Source organism: Typopeltis vanoorti, chromosome 22 (genome assembly GCF_054136105.1).
Source record: "Typopeltis vanoorti isolate ZY-2024b chromosome 22, IOZ_Tvanoo_1.0, whole genome shotgun sequence".
Taxonomy (NCBI): domain Eukaryota; kingdom Metazoa; phylum Arthropoda; class Arachnida; order Uropygi; family Thelyphonidae; genus Typopeltis; species Typopeltis vanoorti.
The window spans coordinates 49,952,239-49,976,745 of record NC_143570.1 but is presented as its reverse complement, the minus strand read 5'-3'; the positions used below and the strand labels follow the sequence as shown (position 1 = coordinate 49,976,745).

The 24,507-nt window shown below is 35.2% G+C and overlaps 1 long non-coding RNA gene across 6 annotated transcripts in view; it reads right to left on the bottom strand.

Moving 5' to 3' along the window:
• The window catches only part of LOC150094407 (uncharacterized), an 849,964-nt gene that overhangs the window by 14,116 nt on the left and 811,341 nt on the right, over positions 1-24,507 (bottom strand). For 2 of the 6 annotated variants that reach the window (XR_016550250.1, XR_016550249.1), the window contains exons 17-19: positions 11,609-11,835; positions 7,713-8,174; positions 4,848-4,962 (exon numbers count right to left, since the gene is read on the bottom strand). This is a non-coding gene — a long non-coding RNA (uncharacterized LOC150094407). Of the gene's footprint in view, positions 1-4,847; positions 4,963-7,669; positions 8,175-11,608; positions 11,836-24,507 lie in introns of those variants that run through there. The other 4 variants (XR_016550254.1, XR_016550253.1, XR_016550252.1 and 1 more) reach the window with 4 other exon arrangements.

Here is a 24,507-nt window from a genome sequence, read left to right as displayed (position 1 = left end):
CAAGATATATTGTAAATTATAAAGGGAAACTATATATTTCGTTCCTAATTTGTGACGGAGAAGAGCGAACTGAAGTTTGGATGGAGAGAGAGAATTAATAAAAACATTTAAAGATGATCCTAATACGTTCAATAAGTTTAGCAAATATTTCTTAATTCGGTCAACTACAAAATCCAGTTTTATTACCGAGACACAGTTTACAACACGTTAACAAACAATTCAACTATGTTGACATGTTCACAAAATTTGTAAATATAGCCCTGGATTTACAAAGATTTTTTTTTTTTAATCGAACAAAATCTGCTGTTGTGATACTCATTCTGTACAAGGGTATAAACTGCACCACGGAAGTCTGAAATGAGATGGCATTACTTCAGACCTATAGTGAGTGTGCCTCCATGGCGCCGGAGCGACATTTAACTCTCCATTAAAACAAATCTGGTTTCGAATCCTGTCTAAGACACTAATAGCTTTTATAACACCTTAACCGAAGTTGAATTATTCGGTCTTATATGAAGCTGAAAATATTCCTCCATCCCTCTCCCAAAACTGTTTTTTTTTTTTTTTCTCCTGCGAAATAGACAATCCGCTGAAGAGCACGCGCATGTGCTCTTCAGCGGATTGAAGACATAAAATACTTGCTCTACAGCTGTAGCTCAGCTTTTGTTATATGGAAAACTTTGGATTTTAAATGCATCACAGAAACTGATGTTGTCCGGTAGAGCGTTTCAAGTACGCAATGAAGTCGGGGACCGTTTTGATAATGAATATTTCTAATTGCTGTTTCGTACTAGTGCCAATGGTATGAGCGGTTTATCCGTTTCAGAATGTGGGAAACCTTTATGGGTCATGTCCGTGAATGATTGTGTCTGCTGTTATTTCTGTAATTATTGATTCCTCTCAACCTATTTTCAAGTTCCTTTCTCTCTTGAATGCGAAGGTGTTTTCATTATATCGAGGAGTTTGATTAAGTTACAGAAATCCACTACTGCCCTTCAGATGTTATGGCATCATCGATATTTTTAGCTTTGGAGATTTTGATGGTTAATGACAGTTGCTACTCTGTCGTCCATTGGTTTTTGGCCCGGTGGATGACCAGGGGTATTTCCGTGTGGTTGTCACTGTCTGCCAAAATAGTGTTTTTTTTTTTTTTTTTTTTTTTTTTTTTTTTTTTTTTTTTTTAGCTTTCTCTGTTAGGGTTGATTATTGGAGTTGTTAATCGTATCTTGGGTTGTCCAAAAGTTTGACTCTTATGTTCTGGGAATTATTCATTCGTCTCCGTGGTAGGTACTGGGGCAAAAACTGTGCTACTTGCCAGTTTGCCTCTAATAGTTTCCCCCAGTCGTCGACTATCCATTAGATTTAATGGGTGGTAAATCGACCACCCATTGGACCTAACGGGAATCGTCTAAAGGTGTGTCCCACGATGTGGGAAACACCTTTGAACGAGTTAGATCGATGCTATCTTATATTGGTGTCTGAACAGTAGTTGTACCCGATGGTATTATATTATGCTAAACTGAAGTCAAACAGAATCACGGAGTAAATTAAACCATTGATATAAGTTACAGCTAGCTGATGATCTAAATACTACCTATTTTATTAAATCGCTGATATCAGTAGAATGTAACACACTCGCTTAATATCGTATTGGATTACACATGAGGAAGTAAATCCCACTGAATTACCAAAATTACTGATAGTGAATTCTGACATAATGCCTGCTATTTCAAAACTTAAGTTATGTGTTAGTATTTAAAACACTATGATGTGGGAAACATATGGGAAGGATCTATAAAAGAAATCATGGATTTCATAGTAAGGAAACCAATTATAAACTGAGTTTGAAGTCACTATGAAAGAGTTCAAACAGTTTAGTTTTAAAGCCATCTTTAGATCATATAAAATATGACTAAAAAATGTTCCTCATTTCTGTGTAAACATTTTTCAGAGTGTGTATTTATATAAATGTTTCTTTTTATATTCTCTCGGAATACGAAACTGAGTGAAATTATACAGCTTGACCACGTATCAATGTGCGCGTGTGTTTGCCTGAGCGCGCGAACTATGCTGCTATTCTTCCAATTTACGAATGTATTTTTATTAAATAAAAAGACTAACAAAATGCTAACTTTTTTTTACTTTAATTGTGATAAAGTGCAACGAATTCGCCATTGCAGTAAAATTTCACGAACTTGGGATTAGAATGTTCAGGGGATTCCTTCATTTTCATTTCGAAATTTAAGGCGATAAAAAAACGCATTTAACAAAATGAACTTTTATGGTTCATTAGCTGCTTCAACAGGATTGATGTACTGGAGTATTATGTATTAGTGTCAAGTAAATGGTGTGCAGACAAGGAACATAAGATTGCTTAAGTGTTTTTGCTTTTTTTTTTTTCTGATATCGATTACGTTCCTCTATTTCAATCGAGCTATTCACAAAAGAAATCTTCACTAAATTCAGAAACGAAACACACTGTGACTGATAAAATATGATTTTATTGATTTTCTCTAAATAAAGTTATTTTTCTTTAGCATTCTCCTTCTGGATAAGAAAGAGCCTGTCAGTACACTAAATAATTATTGCATCGGAGATGCACGTACTTGGATTTTAGCGCTGTAAAGACCTAGTATTACGTGAGATAAACCACTAAAACACGATTTATTTAAACTATTAATACTATTTCCAGGTTGCTTGATGTTCACTGCTATCAAACGTTTAATAATTTCCCCGTCTAATAGAATCTTTGCTGCGATAATTAAGAGGGGATATCATTATACTTCTTCGCATGGACTGATCATAGACGCTGTGGGGGAAAATGTTCTAACAGTAATTATACTCCTACTCCAAAATATACTCATTCTTAATGCCATATATTCTATTACTAAGTGGCGATTGTGGATGTTTTTTTGCACATTGGTACATCGATTTTGCTTCCATCCCTACCCCGGGATCAGTGTCTTACGTTTCTGAGAGAAGGAACAAATCGAATTAAAGAAAAACGGTCAGCATTCTATGATCTAGAGAGGGTTTTTAAGGGAAATAACTCTCTATTGATGGGCTGCCCACTGCAATTACTGATATTATAGAATGACATCACTCAAGTTATAGTGAGAAAAAAAATTATTTACTGGGGTTGCAACAGAAGTCATTTTATGCATTCCTCATACCTGTGCGATAATTTGCAAAAAAAATCTTAACTAAAGAACTCCCTCAAGAATAAATCAGAAGGAAGTTGAGAAGTCAAAAAGGTTTTCAGTTGAAGCGTTTCAGCAAAATTTATTGATCTCAGCTTTGATATTAAGTAGGTTAATTTAAAGCAAGAACAAGAACTGAAACATCAAACATTCAGGAAAAACGACGTCAATTACTTTTATGCAACTTTTCCCGCTCATCCCACTTTGCACAACTCATTCTTAAAATGCAAGTTCGCTATTTCGTTCTCTCAAAAAAATTTTTAAAGAGCACAAATGATGTGCATTTCCGAAAAACTTGAAAGATCTTTTCTTTCATTTTACCGGAACATCAGTTTACACATCCTGTACATTTTCCCACACAAATAAAACAGATGGCTGAGTTTAACAATAACACGTTTCCTAGCCAACAAATATGCACTGGCTACCTCAGAACAGTGCTGTGGTTGCTGCAACAATTCAATTTTCATGCAGCCTCCCTTTCAGGTAGGTTTTTGGACTCTTTTTTTTTCAGTTTATGGTATTTATTGTGGAAAAACTGGAGGGCGGGAATAACTATGCTGTTTTAAGTTCTCTAAGCTATTATTCCTTGTTCGAGTAAGGCATTATCCTCATGAAGAACATTGCAAAGTTAATGTCTTTTCTCATACAACAATTAACAGGATGCTCCTTACTATTGCGAGACATGTTATTTAACATCATAAAAGGTTTGTAACAGACTACGGATGAATATCACTCTTTTGCAAGGTACTTCTTATTGTAAAGGTCAGATGGAACCTCACTCGACGAACCATTTTAGCCTCTTGTGAAGATGCCGCGCTTAGAAAGGCTGTATCTTACTACTCTCCAGTTCCACCCCCCCGACCTACCTTATATTACGCGTTAGAAGGTGGAGTGGAAGTGCACCTCAAAGCACTTCCGTGTTTGCCTCCTGAGAAGATCTAACATTTCCGGAAACTGAACGTCATTTTCACTCGCCTAAGATCAATAGAAGGGGATGCTATCAGGGGAAATTTGGATATCGAAATGAGAGGTTCGAGAAACAGAGATCTCAAAAACGTTAAGGAATTGTCTGCGTTCAATCTTGTCGCTGTGCTTCTTGTATGAATTTGCGATTAGAGGCTAGAGAGGAGCAGGAGGAGGAAAATGTTACTTTTTCTTCGTTCAAAAATTTGAAAATAATTTTTATCATTATGAGTAATTATGACAAAAGTATATTTATGTATTATTATCTAAAAACTTTGAGATATTGAGATTTAAAATTAAGTCTTACTCCGTTTTTCTATTCTTGAAAAGAGTACTATAGTAGTGAAAACAACATAGTAAACAAACATCCATAAAAACAAAGCACACAAGGTAGTTGTGATCTCTCCATTGAATTAGATTAGCTATCAACTACGTTACGCTTTAAAATCGAATGGCGTGTTCTTGATCAGCATCGGGTGCCTTTCCCTTCCGTCACAGGCTTTCTCAATCAGTAGTCTTCTTTAAAATTATTTTGTATGTTTGTACGCAGTTCTATGATAAACATCAATAATCCAGTTTTTAAGAAACTTAAATTACACTGACGTTAATTATTTAATTTTTTAAAAATATTAGCATATTATTTCTTCCGTACTTTGTTATTGAATAGTACGTAAACATATTTACCCGTTGCCATCCCACTTCACTCCATGAGCAATACTTCTGATGGGCAGTGCAGCGACATCCCTAGGTCCTATTAGTGACGATTAGGTAGTACTGTTGTATACCATTAGTAAAATAGCTGACAACATTAATATATGAAAAGGAAAGAAAAGCATGATTAATATTTGGGAAGACGTAAGGAATGAAGGCTATTTTTTAAAAAATATTCTTATGCAATTTTCCTTTAAATGACATATACATTAAAATGGCGAAAACTCATTTAACTGGATGCTATAAAGTCAGATTACGAATTCATAATCAAGGAGGGCATCAAACACATTGGACTCCCCAGTAAAAGTTTAGATCGTTCTGTGTACGACTTGGTTTGATACGGTGATGATGATGCGTTTGTTTTCTCGAGACTTTTGGCCCTACGATCCGTTGAGGAAAGGGAAGCACTCCAAATCTTGAGTATACCTATAGAGCAAGTGATGTTTTCTGTCGCTATAGAAGAGATGAGGGAGTAGATAAATATCCTATTTATACAATTCTCTTTGTAATGCATCCTTTTGAGTAGTTTTTTTTGTGGGCATAATTCACGTTGGGCAAACAGTTTCTGTTAATGTACCTTTTTCTGAAGGTTACCGTCTTCTCATTCAATGTCGAACATCGACTTCCTCTTTACTTGCAAAGTTGCCTTTGTTTCGCCAATGTTTTGTCGATATTGTATATCATCTTGGTTTTCCAATATTTTATCGTAGAATTGAATTTTGTATCTCAATGATCACTTTACCAGCAGGAAAAATGATCGAAAAAGATGAATAGAACGAAAGCAGTCGAATTATATAACCCGATCAAGGTATCCTATTTAATATTGAGGCTGTACTTTACTTGCTCATCCCATACATAATTTTCGTACCAATGCTTAGAACTGATCACCGGAATTTAATCATTTACTGGCGAAATTGCTGGCTCTAAACGTCAGACATTTTCCCATCATTTGACGTGGTGAAAGTTGTCTGATGTGTTTCCCCTATTGATCCAATTTTTATATTCAGACCTTTCTTCTGCTACGATTCGCTAGCTTTAATGCGATAATCGGGCGCCGTCGATATTTTAAGCCAGTCACCCATAACCTCTTCAACTGAACTCACTCACTTCCGTATATCTGAAAGCGCTTTGGTCTCACGAGACACTTTACTGTATCTTAAGAATAAGTATTCTTACTTTCGTGAGCTTTGTTAATTACGTGTGTTGTTTTTATTGTGTAATTAAGTGAAGGATGTAGATGGCAGGTGTTTGTTATGAGATTAATTGGTCGATTTTCATCACCCATCGTCCTTCGGCTTCAACCTTTAATTTCAATTTAATGAAAACCTTGTGAAGTACATCAACCCAATTAACTAATAACCGCTTTAAATTTCTTTCGGACTGTTCGTTTCACTTAACCCACAGGCATTTTTTCTAAAAGAGAAATAGAAATCTTTAAAGAGGATTGTTGCTATTTTATCTTAAAGGTGTTCAAGATTATACTATCTAAACTTCATTTCCCTTAATCTTCTTTCGTTCGGCGTACTCGTTTTGACGCGCATGCTAATTCTGTCACTCTCCTGACTGACGGTGACAGTATATTATTTATGTGGATGTTTAGGGGACTAGCTAAAGGAGAAAAACTCTACCTCTCTCATATGAGATTGATTAGCTCACTTTTAATCTTAAAAGTGACTTAAGAAAGCTCCATGACTTGTCTTCTCTTAGTGTATGAAGTCGAAAAACATAACCGCCACAGCGTAGTCAACGTGAACTTTTTTCGATGTCGAATAACCCTTATTCGAAAAATATCTGCTTGACACTTCAGCACACATCGTTCCACTAGTGTTCGATTTCGCTAACTGCGAATTCTGATAACAGCTGCTCGAAGTCATTCCTTTCGGTGAAATTGACAGCTGTCAAGAGTACAGGCGATAATTCTCTGCATCACCTTTACCAATCAACGGGGGAGTGACGGGTAACGAGTGTGGGCAGTATAAGATTCCTTTCCCTCCTATCTTCCGAAGTGCTACGTAGTTACAAAAGAAGGACGGAGAATGCCATGATATATTATATCATTATTTACTCGCAGGATTAGTTCCTCCATCTAGCGGTGTAGTAGTGCAATGAACTTACAGAAAAAAGTATTTCATATCAATCTACGATGAGTCAAATCACAAATAAGAGCGCAATAGGCCAATCTTACTTTTAAATTACTCGCATTAACCTTTTTTGCACTATTTAGAATAACCTGAATGAAAATTCGGGGAACCAAAAAATGGATGTTGTGTCTATATGTTGAGAAAACGCTGGGTCAACTGTTTCTTTTATGGGAACCTGTCAACGTAAGAAATATCTCAAATACCATTATTAGGACTTCATGTAACAGGAATTTTCTACTATTTCTCGTTTTTAATAGAAAATCTAGACATTAAGGAAAAGAAAACAAAAAACAATTTGAAGACTGTACAAATAGTTTGGGTGTCAAAATGCGTGTTATTGCTGCCTTACTTTATATTATCAAAAAGTGCCAATCTGCATACTGAATTAATAAAATAATTCCTTTAAGCTTTGAAGATTATTCCTATTAGCCCATAATGTTTTTATATATATTATATCTGACAGTTGTTTGCCTTCTCTCGGCGCATAAAAAAAATTGCTTCTGTATGAGCTGATTAACACTGTCAATTAGCTGAAAAGCTCTTCACTGAAGTACTACACGGGACTGATACTCATTTCTTTTTAACCACATATTTTATCAAGAAAGATTCGCACCTCTTGTTTGACATCGCAATTGAAATAGGGTGTTTATTACATTGGTCACACAGGAATTAGGTCGAAATTTTACGAAGACTTTACCTTTAAAAATGTTGCTTGTTTTCACTCGGGTAACCATCTCTCGAGATTGGCTTTGAATCGTCACTATAAGAAAACAAAAGAATAAAAAATTAAAATGTGGATCGACTACTCCACATATGAAACTTTTACGGATTGTCTTATGTGATTAAAATAATCGAAATTCCAACGTAACAATGATCCAACTCACCATTATGATACGATGTTATTTCATAGGTGGCAGCACCAACAATCTCCAAATATAGTTCTTGGATGTCAGTCAGGAAAGACTGACATCCAAGCATGATAACTGTGCGACACACGCTTGCTATAACGAGTCTGCGAAATCAAATGAATGACATCGATAGTTCACAGTGAGACATGTTCTCCGACATTCTTCAAAGGAAGAGACGTCTTAGTGAACAGCATCCACAGTCTTAAGGATTTTACTGTTTACTTTACGAAATTCCCACAGTCGAACAGGTTCTGAAAATTTATCATTAATTTTAAATTAATTTTAGAAGTAATTGGAATTTCTATTCCATATTTTTCCTCTCAGGGATGGAAAGAATTAAAATCTCTCTCTAATGCATCGAAACGTTAATGTAATAGGGATATTTAAAAAAAAACTTTAAATTTCTTTCTTTCATTAGAAAATCTCTTAATCTGTTATGTACTATTTTAAGTTACAGTTCAAAACATTCTTAGCACAAAATGCCACTTTCTCATTCTAAGAGGGCCGAAACGTTTGTACTCTTTGTAAATACATGATTTCATATAGCCTCGTGGCGTGTTTCGTTTTCTAAATTTCTCACGTGTGGCATGACGCATGAGTTTTATCCACCTGAAAACTCTTTTAGTTTAATTCAGCCTCCTAGTCATCATTCTCACTTCACTTGGTTTCTTCAGCCGTTTTTACAGCTGGTGAAGCATTGAGTGTGAAATCCTGGTCTGGTAATCGTTCCATTTTTTGGTTTGCGCACGACAACATTTAGTCATGTGGTAGCTAGGAAACACATGAAAAAAATAATAATAAAAACGAGAGAAAGATAATCAACGAACTAAATGTTCATTTTACGTCTATTTCCTTTTTCTATTCTTTCGGTTTCGAATAATAAAACGTAATTTATTTATCGTAAATTACCGAATAGAAGCGAACACAAACAAGTACTCTTGAACCAAACAAGCTTTATTTTTTTTTTAAATCCTGAGTTAAGTAAATACTGTAATAATATAATACATTGCAGACGTTATATAGCAGAGATTACAGTTCACAGGAACATTGTAAAAGCTTTCCCAAGAGGGGAAAGTGTTTATGGTGTATTATTTGTGTAGTTTAGGATGTGTGTGATGTGTTGATAATCTTGAAAGAAATGTCGAAAATTTGTAAGGGAGAATTCAAAATGGTACTTAACTATCGGATAGTTTCGGGATAACTTCATAAATTAGCAGAAATACTGAACCAATTACAGATGATACATTTATTTCTACTTGTAAATACAAACTGGACACCTCTAGACGGTTGCAGTTTGTGTTTCAGTTTATTTATGTAAAATATGTTTAGAGAATGAAGAAGGAAATGAAGTTTGAATATTCTCTTTTAAGAAGAAGGATTACGGGCACTAAGTAGTGATTTTGTCGTATGCGCGTAACGGGATTGGGTAGAACGGCTTATCTTTCATATGCACAACTGCACCAATGTCTGGACACTGACTTTTTTTCTTCTTCTCTCTTTTATATTTTCTGAATTGAGCGTTTCTGCCCTACGAACTAACACATCTGAAGGTTTCGTCTGTCTGTGGAAGATCGTTATGCACCGATAAAGCGTTTTCCGAGCAACGATTGCATCCAAATATCTCGATCTGTCACCATTGTGGTTTATAAATGCTATCGTATTTGTTCCCTTGCGTACTTTTTCGCCTGAATAGCAGAACAGTAAACAAACCATGAGTGCTGGAATGCTGTTATGGTAGTGGAGACTGAATTGGCAAGTGGCCACGTGTCTAAGACTGAATGGAGAAATACAATACCGATTTAGATTAAGCAAGATCTGATTATTTAAAAAATAAAAGAAAATAAAAATCGACTATATTACTCTGACTACCAGTTGCATTAGTGACGAAACCTTTCCAACATTCTATTGCCTAGATTTGATTGATTACAATAAACTAGTCAGAGTATTCCAATTTCCCAGAAATGTTTTATTCTGTTGGCATAATTCGGTGATTTGCATTACGCTGTTTGTTAGCTGTGTGCTCTCCATCGAGGTGACTGTTTTGGAGAAAACTCTACCACCCCCAGTATGATATACATCAACTCGCTTTTAGGTGAAGTCCGTTAAACGTTCCTTGAATTCTAGGGGCTCCGTACCGTTTTTTTTTTCCCAGGAAACTGCATGGATCATTTTTCTTTTCAGTACAATATCCTTTTCGGAGTGAATGAGTTTGCGCATGGGCAAACTATTTGCTTTCAGCGTCGCTGAGAGAGTGATAGCGCTACATCGTAGTTAGGTTAAAGGCTGAGAATTGAGAAGAATTATTTTCGTATCTGATTTAAATAACGTCCGGTTCATTTCTGGAAACACACATGAAATAAACTTGTTCCAGTGGAAGGAGAATGGAAAGAGAAGAATCGTGTCTTAATCCTACCAGCTGTCTTCTGAATAAAATATTGTTTGGGCAACCACGTCAATTGTGGAAACAATATTCCGTGGTAGCTTATATTTGCAATTTTCACAGATTAAGGTTATATAGCAGTGGGAGAAGGGAAGTGAGAATCAGTATTTCTGTATATGATAATATGGTTATGATGAATGGTTTTGGAAATTACGTGCGTTATCACAGGTCGGCAAGGGCAATAAACATCTGTTTAATTCTTGTGAGAAATAGCATAGAAATAACCTTAAACATCAAAGATAATATCTCTGGTTGATGGTTATGATGATCGGCAGGACATTCTTACAATAAGTTGAAATTCGCACGTTTACTCGAGAGTATACAAATAAGCAAATTCGGTGGGTATACTTTCATTGTGCAGTTCAACGTACAACTGTCATTTTTGGCTGAAAAACGATGCGAATTCAAATTCCGTCTATGATGCGGAAAACCATATGCACTTTCAACTAAGAATCATCTCGTCTCATACGTAGACGATTTGATCTTTTTTTTTCTCTTCCAAAAATTCACATTATTTATCTTGTAACGACAAACCGGTCACATAACATACATCCAATGGCATACATATGACCTTATAGCAACAACCAGCGACTTTCTTGGTAATTCCGTTTACTAACCTGCAATTGTTAGAAAAAAATTATTGGGATGTACTTGGAAACCATCCCCTGATACTCTTTCTCAAATATTCATTACAATGGCATATAACTTGAATTCATCCTTAATGATAATTTAATAGTTAATTGTACAACTCGTTTGTCACGATATTGGCTTTTCGCGTCTTGACATACTAGGTTCATAACTTCTTATCGGTAACAATGTAGTCATTTCTCATACCAGTCTGTCTTGGATCAATTACGAACTCCTTTAACGGATCCAGAACGAGACATACCTTCTTTTGCTGAAAGATACTTTTATCAAACATTCTCGTGTTTCAGCTGTCTAGACCTCTCATGATAAGGTAAAGCGTAAGCTGACCAATCTAAATATCTGATTATAAATAGATGGTTATTTTGTTTAGGATTTACGGGCTTTGAGGCCAGTATGTTGTTAATCATGTGTGTTCATATGGTCGGTCCGTTCTAAATTGAGGGAATTTGGCTTTAAGTATAAAAGCAGATTCGGATTTAAAATGAAATATCGAGAACATGAGAAGTGTTTCGTATTTAAATTAAACGTAAAAACACTCTAATTCCCTCATGTTACCGTATGAATGCATGTATAATTATATTTTAAATTCACACTTACGGTCAACGACCTTCTTCCTGGAATAGAATGTTTGTCCATGTCGCTAAGAACACACTCTTTAGTTAAATGGTGGAAATCAGCCGACCTAGACGCAAAATCTTGCCAGGACAAGCATAGCACCATACACTCCTCGTGGGACGTGGCGTTTCGTTTCATTCTAGCACGGTCCACTAACTCGTAACCTTTGTCCCTCTCAAACGGCCAGGCTTGATCACAAATTTGTTCTCCTGGAAAAAAGAAGGCAAGTATGAATACCAGAGGTGAAATGAATTAAAAAAAAAGAATAGGTTAAATCGATTAATCTGTATTATTATTGTTTGGAGTTACACCTAAGTGTGGTCCAAACATTTTCCCCTTCCTAAAAACACGTTTGGTTGCTTTGCTCTACGTATATTCTCTGATAAAAAGGTCACACACCTGAGTGCGAAATCTCAACTACTTCTGCAACTGGTACTTCGATCCCTTTCCAATCCAATCAAATCACATTTGCAATTGAGTGGTGACAGAAGAATTCTTTAAGATTTTTCTCAGCGTTCCTTGTGTTTATGTGTAAGACCGGAAGAGATGTGCCTGAAAGATATGCTTACGGATGAGGAAATAATAGTATTATCATTGAGCTGCAATAAAAACAAAAAATAGCTTCATGCCCGAATGATTTTATATACACCTCGAGGAATTTGTTGTTGTCTGTCTATTCGAAACTGGAATTGTATAGTTGGATAGCAGAAAAAGTTGACATGTCGTGTCTGGACTATAACAACATAATGTCTATTTTTTATGGTATAAAACTAATTTGTTGCATGACAAGTATCTTCCTATCGGTAGTAATTTGCTGTTCACATGCAAGCAACACTGCTTTCTTCCTCTCTAGTGTAAATTGTCACATGAAAAGACGTCGCAAAAAAGAACTATTTCTCCTGAAGAGTTACCTTGTTCTGATGCTGGTTGAAAATTGCAGTTTGATTTCATTAAATTTGGTTATAAGTAAATGATGACGGAAATGAATTTTTAAAATCGACAAAAAAAGCCTATAAGTAAACGAAATATACCACTTGCTTTCCGTTACAGACTTCATAAATTTGACACCTCAACAATTCTTTGTCTTCAGAATTCTTTGAGGAACAACAGTTGAGAAAACTTTTTTTTTGCACATCTGATACCTCCGATTCTAAAGAATTTCTTAGTCTGCAGTTCTCAGAGGGAACAACATCTACATTTTTGTTATTTGGAATTTTTTTAAACTCAATTTTAATTTTCATTTTTTAAATACAATCTAATATACATCTAATATAATTGATAAAAACAAAAAAAATCTTCAGCTCATACACCTTACAAAACGGTCTATAGGTTTGAATATAACCTTTCTTGGGTGACAACATAAGCAAATCATAATTCTATATTACTATTTTCCGGTTCATGGAACAGTTCCCTATATTATATTCTGAGGAATACCAGTGTGAGCCAAACATGAAATTAACAGATGAATTTTGGATCTCAGAATTCTCCGTAGTTAAGTTCCCACGACGTCCTTCGGTTGGAAAAACATGAGTTCGAATTCCGCCTAGGACGCTTAGAATATTTACCAGATCTTTTCAATTGAATGCGTTAGCTGGTCTTATAAAAATATGCTGTTTTTTTTTTCTCTCAAAAAACAAGAGAAACAGCCAGAATTACACACGCCATGATAAACTATGCAGATAGCATTAATGGCCCTATCAGTGCATTAATCATATGTCAAAGAAAGCCAAGTTTTAGTTGGCCGTTCATACCTAACATGCAATAGGAATGCGATTGCAGGTCTCAGATTATGAGGTGTATTTTTTTTCTCCTCATCTCCCCCTCTTTCTTTCTGTGTTCGAAGACAGAAATTAATTATTAATGGATTGTTTGGAATTACAAACAAAAGTAATTAAGGCTGGTATATTGTGTATAATAACTGCGAGTGATTTTTCGGCTGGTTAGTCGGTTTTAAAATGACTTCCGCCTCCACATAACTAATTCAAATATAGTTCTTTTATGTCATATCCCACCTAATGCATTATACAATATCTCAATATGGGATGAAGGAGTTTTTTTTTTACCACTGGATTTACTTCTATATGTACTTACGAATTTTCAATGCCTATACAGTTTAAAATATATGGAAGTTGTAGTGTTTAATCATGTAAAACTGAGAAGGGGAAGTAAGCGATGCTTTTTTATGTTATACAGTATATAATTTATGGTAATTTCAATATTTGGTGAAATGAGGAATTCTTTTAGGATAATTCACATTTACAAGATGATGATTGCATTACCACAGACAACCAGCACTTGACCTTATACAAAAGATGTTTCCGGTGTCTGCAGCCTTTAATAGACAGAGTTAAAAATGCTTAAGACATGAACCTAACTTATTGAAATTTCATACTGTGAGAAAATACAGCCGTGTCACTATCATATGACAAATTAGCCGACAGCAAGCTCACGATTGAACACAGGAAGGCAGTCTAGTGGACTCCACGTACGTGACATTCTGTCCAGGTTATTACAGAGTTCAGCAAAGTCCTGGACGTACTGATTATATTACGTCCCATATAACTTTGCCACGTCCCTTAATTTATTGTTTAATTCTCCTTGAGCAACGGTAATAATAGGAGTTCTATTAATATGTATGGCTACAAAGTACAGACCACTTCACTTGCAACATCATTACTGCGCAAATCGATAGTCCAAGAGAGCACGTTTCAACGCACGTACACGCTGAAAGCTAGAGAAGAGCGGAAACAGCAATACACTGGTGACTAGTTCACGCTTGCAGCTCGAGCAAGATGCATGACATCTCTGTAGACACCGTAATGATGCATCAATGGTCAAACAGGTACACTCATCAACTCACTAATAATAACGCCACACTCTATTCCCGTCGTATATATTACGACAGGAATAGAGTGCACTAACAATTATACAATATAATTGTTAGTGCAGTAAAATCCCTAATACACCTCCGTAGCATCTAGCATAGAAAGATGAGTTGCCTTGTGCCCATGATCCTGAATGATTCGTTTTATCAATTACCATAACTAACGTGAAGTGCCGCGATCAATAAAGAAAATACCATTATGGCTCTCTCTCTAGTCTCTTTGGCTCATCCCAGCTAAATCTTTGTCGAAAAAAGGTTCGTCTTCAGGTATCAAAACCTTTCTTCCTCCCCTCTCTTTTGCTCTTTTTATATATTGCATACAAGGGAAAGTGACTCATCTAGGAAAACAACAAACTCTAAAAAAGGAAAGAAATCATAACTTGCCTCTTAAACGTAGTCAATATAGCAGCTGTAAGTCTATTCGACATAAAATCTTTTTACTTTTCCAGTCTCTGCGCTTCTTTTAATCTCACGTTCACAAAATTCTCAGCATCTTATAAATAAACAATCTTGTAAAGCCCACTACTTCTTACATCTTCTTACTTAGATATTCAAGAGTTGATAGTTGAGGTCAGCAGAATGAAAGGGCAGATGTGATATCATTTCAAGTTTAAGACTGAAAAATCATTATGAACTAGTTTCTAATATATATGTATACAGCAAGTCCGTATTTTAAACTCTATTTAAATGTATGTGCTACCGCTTATGTGGGGGTAGTGTCGGTGCAGTTAATACGTTCTCATTGTTCAAAAGGTTAACTGTATGGAATATCTTTTTCACACAACACGAAAGGCATATTCGTATCTAGTACATGCATTTGCATTCATGTGCTCTATGATACCACGTGCACATGGTATCGTAGATCATAATACTTATACGCGAGAAACGTGTACTAACAATGCAGTCGGATTTAAAAAAGTTTCTCGGCGGTGACTAGAATCGTACGTGGAAGTTTTCCTTGTCTAGGACCCAACTACGAGATTACATTGATATAACCTTACTGATCTTTGGTTATCTAAAAACAAGTCGCTAACAACATTGAAATCTCATTAATCATCTAAAGACTAAACAAAAGATAAAAATATCGAAAATGCTACCTTAAATAATATTGTGCAAGAATTCTTTAAACACATTAATAGAAAAATCTCAGACAGACAAACTATGCCATAATTATTTAAGTCACATAATACTATCTTCATTCTGATGAAATGAAGTCTCGGGTGGATTTCGACTGCTTCTGTTAAATCTCAATGTTTTTATCCAGATGATCCTCTTAACAAGCATTAGATGTTTGCAATATCAGTACTCGCATTTTTTATTTTTTTGATAATAAGGGCTTAGTACTTTTTCTTTTAAATACTACAACCAGGAAAACTCGATATTTTCTCCCACTTCTGTAAAGGGAATTTGCCAATTATTAAACCCTTCGAAATTACTTTCTTTGGTTTAAACCCCCCCCCCCCCCACATCCGTGTACTGCAGTAATTCCTAGATAATCATTTCGCTCACCGAATAGCTGTCATTATCTGTGTGCTTGTCCGATGAAGCTTTCTAGGAAATATAACGAAGAGTAAGATAACTTTATCTTGAAAATATAGCAGACTAGACTGTGAAAGTCGGAATAAATTATGGAAAATTATGGGGACAACTACCCTGTTAGAGTGGATTTACTCTCTAAGTATTGCTTTCTCTGTGCATGCATAGATACGAAGTGCTTTAGCGGAAGTAAAATTATTTTTTAGTTTAATGCAGTTAGGAATAAGATTACTGTCTCTGCATCTCTTTAAAAAGGCCAGCCGATTGATCAAAAGGGAAACACCTATCTTTAGCTTACCGTACTGACTACAACGCTTGTTAGTAACATCTCCATGGATGATGAGAATCATTTCTTTCATGCTTACGCGGTGATCAGAATACATTTATAGTTAGAAACTATAAAAGTTTCGGCGAAGTTTGACCAGAGAGCTTAAATGGGAACACTCGCCGCCATACTACGAACTGCCCCAGCCAAACGATAGGAAGCACGATCGCTAGTAAGCGTCCGTATATTTGCCTCCTATTGTTTGATAAGGTTTCACTAGCCTGACATCAAACAAACAATAGGAGGCGAATATATGGATGCTTACTAGCGATCGTGCTAGTAAGAAACTTATATAGTTTCTGGATTCGGCTTTGAAATATTGTTGGATTTAATATCCACATAATTTATATAATTAATAAAATTAGTTATTTTTGAAAAACTAAAATTTACTATATTGTTTTCTTTTGTATTCTATATATGAAATATAGAATTCCTTTATATATATTTTATATACAAATTATATACGCTGCTTGAAAAGAAACAAACGGACACAACAGTGTGAGGAACAAACAGCCATGCGCCCGCCTTAAGATGTAGGACCTACTTTCTATGTCAGTGCTTCCCAAACTTCTGGATGTCAGGGCCCCCTTTGCAAAAATAAAAATATTTCACGGCCCCCCTCGAAAAAAATCGTAATAGAGAGATAAATTATTATAATATTTATTGTATTTATATTCAATACAAAACATACACAGCGAATATTGCAAAAATCAAATGCATATATTACATTTTTTGCCTCTTACCGTTTGGTTCTGAAGACGATGCGGGCTGTTCTGGTAAAATATGAAATACTGTCCTTTTTTTTTTTAGTCTGTTTCTGCTTCTTCTGATTGTTCGCGGGAATTTTTTTTTATTTTTTATCAGTCACTTATCCATCTCAGGGTTACATTTTTTAACGTAGAATAGATCAAATAATATCACCACTTACCGACACTGGCACACCACAGATTGATAACATGAAATTAGTGAATATTACCTGAATAAGGAATCCCCAGACCAGGAACATTTTTCTCTTTTGTGAGCTTTCTCCCTTTACGGTAATTAAGCCTCACGCGAAACAGACAGCAAAGGCAGGTTATTAAAACGTGCATATGATTGGTGCGGTATTAACAAAAGATCGCGCAACCGAAAGATAAAAGCATAGCACACAATTGAGTTGAAATGCTAACTCTCTTCAACCGAATTCCATATGTAAAACTGCCATAACATTCATTATATATATATATATTACTTAGTTTTAACACTTTTACGAATTTTAACACGTTCGGTTGAATTTTATTGCTGCCTTGGGAAATCGAACTCACACACATCTAATTAATAACAATAGTTTTTAGTTAGATACTGTGTTTGCCCATGCAACATATGGTTTTGTTTCAGTCTATACAGCATAGTTTCTGTATGAGGGACATGTGACTCATTAATTAGTGTGTTTTTATCCCAGTTGTCTCTAATTGCACTATTTGTTGAGAAATATATTACACAGACTCCTCATACCTTATTCACTGGCATAATAAAAGTACTTGTTTTTATTGCCTCTGCAGTATAGTGGCTGTTAGGGAGGGTGTGTTGTTTACCACTACAAGTGAGTTACTATCTCCCCCTCATGACCTTGTTTAAGCATTTTTTCATGTGTGAAGTATATGTGAAACTTTTATTGGTAACAGAAAACTAGCTTGGATGACAGTGATAATATAAAACGAGTTTTGATATGTATGTATATAAAGTCAATATCAACAGTCCCTGATTAGGAATTGGTGATGAAAGGGACAGGAAGATTTCGAGCTTCCCTGGAGTGCATTCGAAGTAAATACAATTAACCACTGCTTTGAAATGAAACATATGAATAAGCAATATTTACTAATATTCATTAAGCGCCGAAATACGCAGGAAGCTAAGTTTGTGAACCAACACCAATGTGTGAATTTTTCCATTAAAATATAAAAAATAACAAAAAAGAAATAATAAATAATAAAAGTTAAATACGTTTCTTTTAAAATAAAAAAATCTACTTAGTCTTAAAACATTTTAAATTTGTTTTCATTATTTCACGGCGCCCTCAACAAAACCTACGGCCCCCAAGGGAGCCGCGGCCCACAGTTTGGGAAGCGCTGTTCTATGTGACGGCTACACCAGTCCTACTGCGGTATAGTTCACAAGCGTACGATAGTGATCAATGGGAATTTTGGAGCATTCTTCCTGTAGGCATGCAATGATGTCCTGAACTGTTGTGTGACGGACGTTCCTTGACCTCACGCGACGCTCTAGTTCATCCCACAGATGTCCATTACGGTTGAGATTAGGACTCAGTGGAGGCAAGTGAAGTGTTGTGACGTCCATGTCCACGAACTACAGAGTTACAGCAGCAACAGCCTTATGACACGGTGCATTCTCTCGCTGAAAGAGAAAGTGGTCATTTTCAGAGAAAAGCCACAAAGTAGGAAGCATTGCATTGTCCAGTATATTCCAATACCTCTCTGAGTTCAATTCCCGGCACCACAAAAAGAAATCCGCGGCCAAACCAGGATTATACTGTTAACATCAGTTTATTATAGTTATTTATCTGTCACATTCACGCCCCTTTATTTTTATTCCTTATCGACTGCGCCATTTATTTCAATGATGCGAATTTATGAGATTCTTATACTGTAATAAATGTGTTATCCTCTTTGCGTCTAACCAATATTCTTAAGTCAGTCGTGCCGTAAATTAACAATAGTTTAAACTATAACCCTTCCTTTGTTAGATTATTCCGGATTCGTGATTTCTGGGCTTAGTTCATTGCCTTTCAGTATCACCATGCTGTTGCACAAATTAATGACGCTCAAAATCTCATTATCTTTACTTAAAGAATTAATATATGTACAAAAGATAATCATAAAAACTTCATATAACCAATTTTAAATTTAGCATTCATGAATTTATATAATTCTTTCTCATCCTATTCATTGTTTAGGTACAAATACATCTACCAATGAAATTTAGCATTTAGCTCGACATGCATCAGCTTACTTGAAATTATATCATCCTTTAACGTAACAGTCTTCATCTTTTCCAACATTGATATTCATAGACAATACGAATATATTACTACTAAATAAAGGGAACATTGAATTGTGCTTGAACATTAGTTCAAGCGCAATTCAAACTTACTGAACATTCACGACGGATTCCGAATTAATTTGCTTCAGCAAATTTATGCTGAAGTAATAATTACATGTGAGAAGACGCACATATAATTATCACTTCAGCATAAATTTGTCTCAGTTCCTTATCATATGAACAACAACGTTCTTTGTCCCGTCATTATTTTCCCCCTCTATCTGGCCGACGTTTCGTCAACTCCCTGTCAAAGAACTGTTCTTTTTGGCATCGTCGGCGGAAGGGGCAATTCCCCTTCCGACGACGAGACTTCCCTGTCGACGAAATGTTTACTTATGTTTTTTGTGTCCTTACTTATCGACGGGCACCAATGCGACCTTGACTTCCATGAGACAACGACTGTCTTCCAAAGCGACAGCTTTTATACCTTATGCGCATGCACGCTTTCCAAGATTCACAGCTCAATCATCACACACACACATATGCCAATATCACAGCTCTTACGTCAAATGGATAACGCATAATTTGAATAATTACGTAACAGAAGTATTTCTCATAAATATTTTTTTCTCTCACAAGCAACTTATAAGCAAACATACTACATAAAACATCCATGTGAGATTATACAACATCATAACGCCGCCACCTCCGAATTTCAAATTCGGATTACGAACTAATGTTGAAATGCGTCATTTTACACATCGATATAATGACCTAGTGTCGCGTGCTATGCATAGGAATTTTAAAACATTCTTATTGAACTGCGTTATACACGTATTATTCACTACAAAGCGATGGTGTCGTAACATTGTGTTTGTAATGTAATATAAACGGCTATTTGCGATGAAATCTGCTACGAGGCAGTTGGAATTGTCTCACCTTTTGTTGTCATTTGGTCTAAATTCATCTGGTAAACAAAAGGTCTTATGGGGTCGTTGTTTGTTTCCAAAACCAGTTCTACTGTACCGTACCGTACAGTACAGTACAGTACAGAACTGGTTTTGGTTGCATTGGAAAACTCAAGCGATTCAGCCATCACAAACTCACTATTACATTATACTTTAATGTTCTGGGTGCAGTCGGAGAAATCAAATCAGAAACGCTCATTGAAGTGAAGATATCACTTCAATCCTATTGATTACAGTCCTGACTGTGCATACAACCCTAGCTTTCCGATACCGAAGGATTGGCTGATGTGTATTCTAAACCTTGATATTTTGTCTGAAACAATTCAAATCCATTTGACTTTATATCCCAAAGTCGCATTCATGACTCTTATTACCGTGAATAACTACCGTTATAAATCAACTGCCATCACAACACAAGTGCGTCATCTCCGATTGTTATTTAAAACGTTTTAAATTTGTACACATTTCGGGTCTCGCGCGTAATGGCTGTTTCCTTTTTACCAGATTGTGAAAGAGTGGCCAACATAGACGACACGTTATTTTCCAGGAGAGAGAATTTCAGAATTCTATTGTGATTTGTGATCTGTTTATTGGATGGTCTACAGCTGATTGGCGATGTTTTATCTGCTTATATTAAATAAAGCGTGGTTGGGATTTCTTGTTGACTAAATACACAACTGAATTGATGGCCGATATACTTTTAAAACAGATGAACGGCCAAAGGCAAATGTATCTATAAGTCTTCGGCGAACGCCAGCCAAGACGCTGTTACCATGATAAAGCAATACATTAGAGCTACGAGGAAGCCGTTAAAGGATTCCCGTTTCTTAGAGGATTAAATGACGTTTTCAGATGTCCAGGAGGAGAGCAGCAGCGAGAATTGACAAATGTTAAAAGTAAACAACTCAGATGAATAAATATGCAAATGACGGAGAAAAGATGTCGAGCTCTGCAAAGGCCATTCCGCTTAAATCCCTTAGATCTCACTTTCCAGCAGAATACAAATGAAAAAATAAAAAAAAATAAAAGTAGGGTTTGTTTTGAAATATTTTAGCGCCAACCCTATAGGAAAGATATTGTAAATATGTAAGGGAATCAGCACCATTTTGTTAATAAGAATAGAATTTTATATAAATACTTCCAATATTAATAAAATAAATTAATACAAAATTTCAGAAATTCAGTATTAACTTCGTTTTCGGCGTAAATGCCACTTTTTAAACCTCCATTATGAAATCAAGTTTTAAATATTTTCCTCATGCTTAGATCACTTTTCTAACTGTTATTTTATTTTTACAAGTTTTAGCCTTTGTTAACATTACTGGAATTTCATCATTTTTGGAAGCCTGAGTTTTCTCAAGAAGCTCGTTGTAGATTTCAGTCTGTTATTATTTCCATTGTTTATTAGAAAATAAAAGATTTCATTACCTTTGTAGCTCTGGTTAAAGATTAGCAGATCTTAATCCTGTCTAAAAATTTATTCAAATTTCACCTCGTTAGGGAAGTTAAATTTTATGGTAACAAGAATGTAAATGACCTCAAGGAATTTCCTCCCTGGAAAAGTATAATCCTTTTTTTTGCGATTATTACGTTTATCTCCGAGACTTATCTAGTGTTTACTTCGAGATTTTTAATATTATAAATATAACTGCCTGATATTAAGAAGGATTAAACTACCACGTTTAGAGTTATTATTTACAATATAATGAAGGTGGATACTTTTCTTTAAAAAATTTCATCTTTTCTATCTAACAGACACTTTCCTATCATAGTCTGTTAACACCCACTGCAAATTCTTGAGAATAGCACTCCATCACGACAGTGATATACTCAAGAATCAAAAATGTACTCTGCAAAAGTTTATACGAAGCTATCTTTTTGATGTTGTGCTACCTGTATAATATTTTAATTTGTTGGAGCAGACCGAATATATATTAATTTCACTTTATTTTTCTCATTTAAAATCATTATCAACGTTTATTCCTAAGTGAAGTGTTAGTCATCAGTAGCACATGCCAGCAATACTTAAAGGAATGTAACTATTATCTGCTGGTTTGTGAGTTCTTGGGAATGAATATCCTGCCTTTGCTATTAACAATTTTAGTATATGAAGTGAAAATTAAATTCACTTAAAATACTTTTCAGCATAATTACACTCACATTTTTGTTCTCTTTCCAGCCACCAGAGTATTTTATTTTGAATCTTTTTGAAGTCCTGAGATATAAATGCTCCTATATTATTTTGATTTTACAGTGAGTAGGGAAGATTAGCCTGCGAAACAGTTAAGGAAGAGCAGCCTACGTGGCAGGTACTATGGTAGTTAACATTACTCCGTAAGCTACCAAAAAGAAAATAATTATGATGCTCGTTTTTTTAAACAACTTTATAAACTTCCCTCTGAAACACAACACCATGATCAAGGGGTAGACAGAATTACGCAAATAGCACAGTCTTTATTGCGTTTAGCCTTAACCGAAGTTATTGCAGACTTTTGCGAGTGTCACTTGCAGCATAGCTTACTGTTTTTCTTTTATTTTCACTGCCCGCCATTGTCAGATTTTCTAGTTAGCTCTTTGGAAAAAATTAAATTGTCTTCCTAATAAGTCATAAAGTAGTTTGGTGTTCGGTGGAAGGATGTAAGACCAGTTTGGATTCCACACAATCTTTGTACTGTTTTGAATTTATTGGTCAAAACTTTTAAAATTCGAAGAAAAACTTAAGATTAAAAGACCGAAGTCTCTGGTTTAGTCAGAAGAGTGTTTTATTTAAAAGAAATGTCCGAATTTTGGAAGAAAACTGTTTATAGGGGATTATTAATAATGTAAACTTCACCAGTACGGTCATAATATCCTGAACCCCAATTGATAGTACATATATCAGAATATTGTTGACTTTTTTAAATGCATGCTGATAATTTTAACTAATGTTAATAATTTCTTATGAAAATACAGTCCGAATTCTTTAGTTCTGGTAGGTTGCCAAATATTATGAGATAAGAGAAAAATACAGATTAGATTATAACATTTACACTATTAATGTAGTTGTTATTCATGCGCGATTTATTTTATTATTAAATCAAAATATTATCAATAATTATTTATAATATAATTTATATTATAACTAACTTCGACGCACGCGCAGCAAACAAACAGCTAAAAAATAAAAACAATATTAATTGACAATATTTGCTGCAGACAACGGGAAACTTTTTTTCCGCTGTCAGCAGCAAATATCATTCGATTGTGAGCTAGCTAGTCTTGAGTCCTTTATTATGTTTTTTGATTTTATAAATGAATAATGATAGAGAATGAGCGTTGTACCATTTTTTTATTCAGATGGTTAAAAAGAGCTGAACAGGACTTAACGTATTCGTTCCTTTTGATCAACATGTCAGTCAGCTGTATTACTTTACTGTCCTTAAGAATTTAAGGAGAAATATTCTCTGAAAATGACCAGAAAGGAGGTCAACGCATGGTTGCGTTTGCTCTACGGTCCGGTGTCCTACATTCATGGTTCCTTATAAATTTCCTTCCTAAAATGAAGGGTTAAAGTGCAGTTCAAAGAATGGATTTTAGGATCCTTCAAAAACTCAAAGAATCGCCAGCAAAGGGAACGATCATCGGTGTTTATAGTTGCGGCAGAAGCGCTCAGGATTCAATGTATAAATTCGCAATAAGATTACCTGGAAGTAAAGAACAATGGCAGTTATTTACGACAATGTTACGGCTACACTTTGATTTTGAGCCAGTCTGAGAACTATTGGGTAGAATATAGTATAGCTTAAAGATTACCATCTTGAAACTTCACGATAATCGAATGGTATGGTCGAAAAGGATTTTGGATTTGCATTCCAAGCACTCAGGTTCATCTACTTATTCATTTTAATTAGTATGTGTTTGTGTAATGTTTGATCACATGACTAATCGTAAGATTAAATCCAGTTAAGTATACAGCACTCAGTGGAGTATACGACATCCTCATTGCGCACATTGATTTGCGATAGTATTATGCACATATATTAGCGAATCAACAACGGTACAGGAGATGCAAAAGAGAAGGAAATAGTCTCAAGTATTAAAAAAAAAAATCACAAAGGCGGAGGGAACGTTTTCAGAAAATAATTTTAAG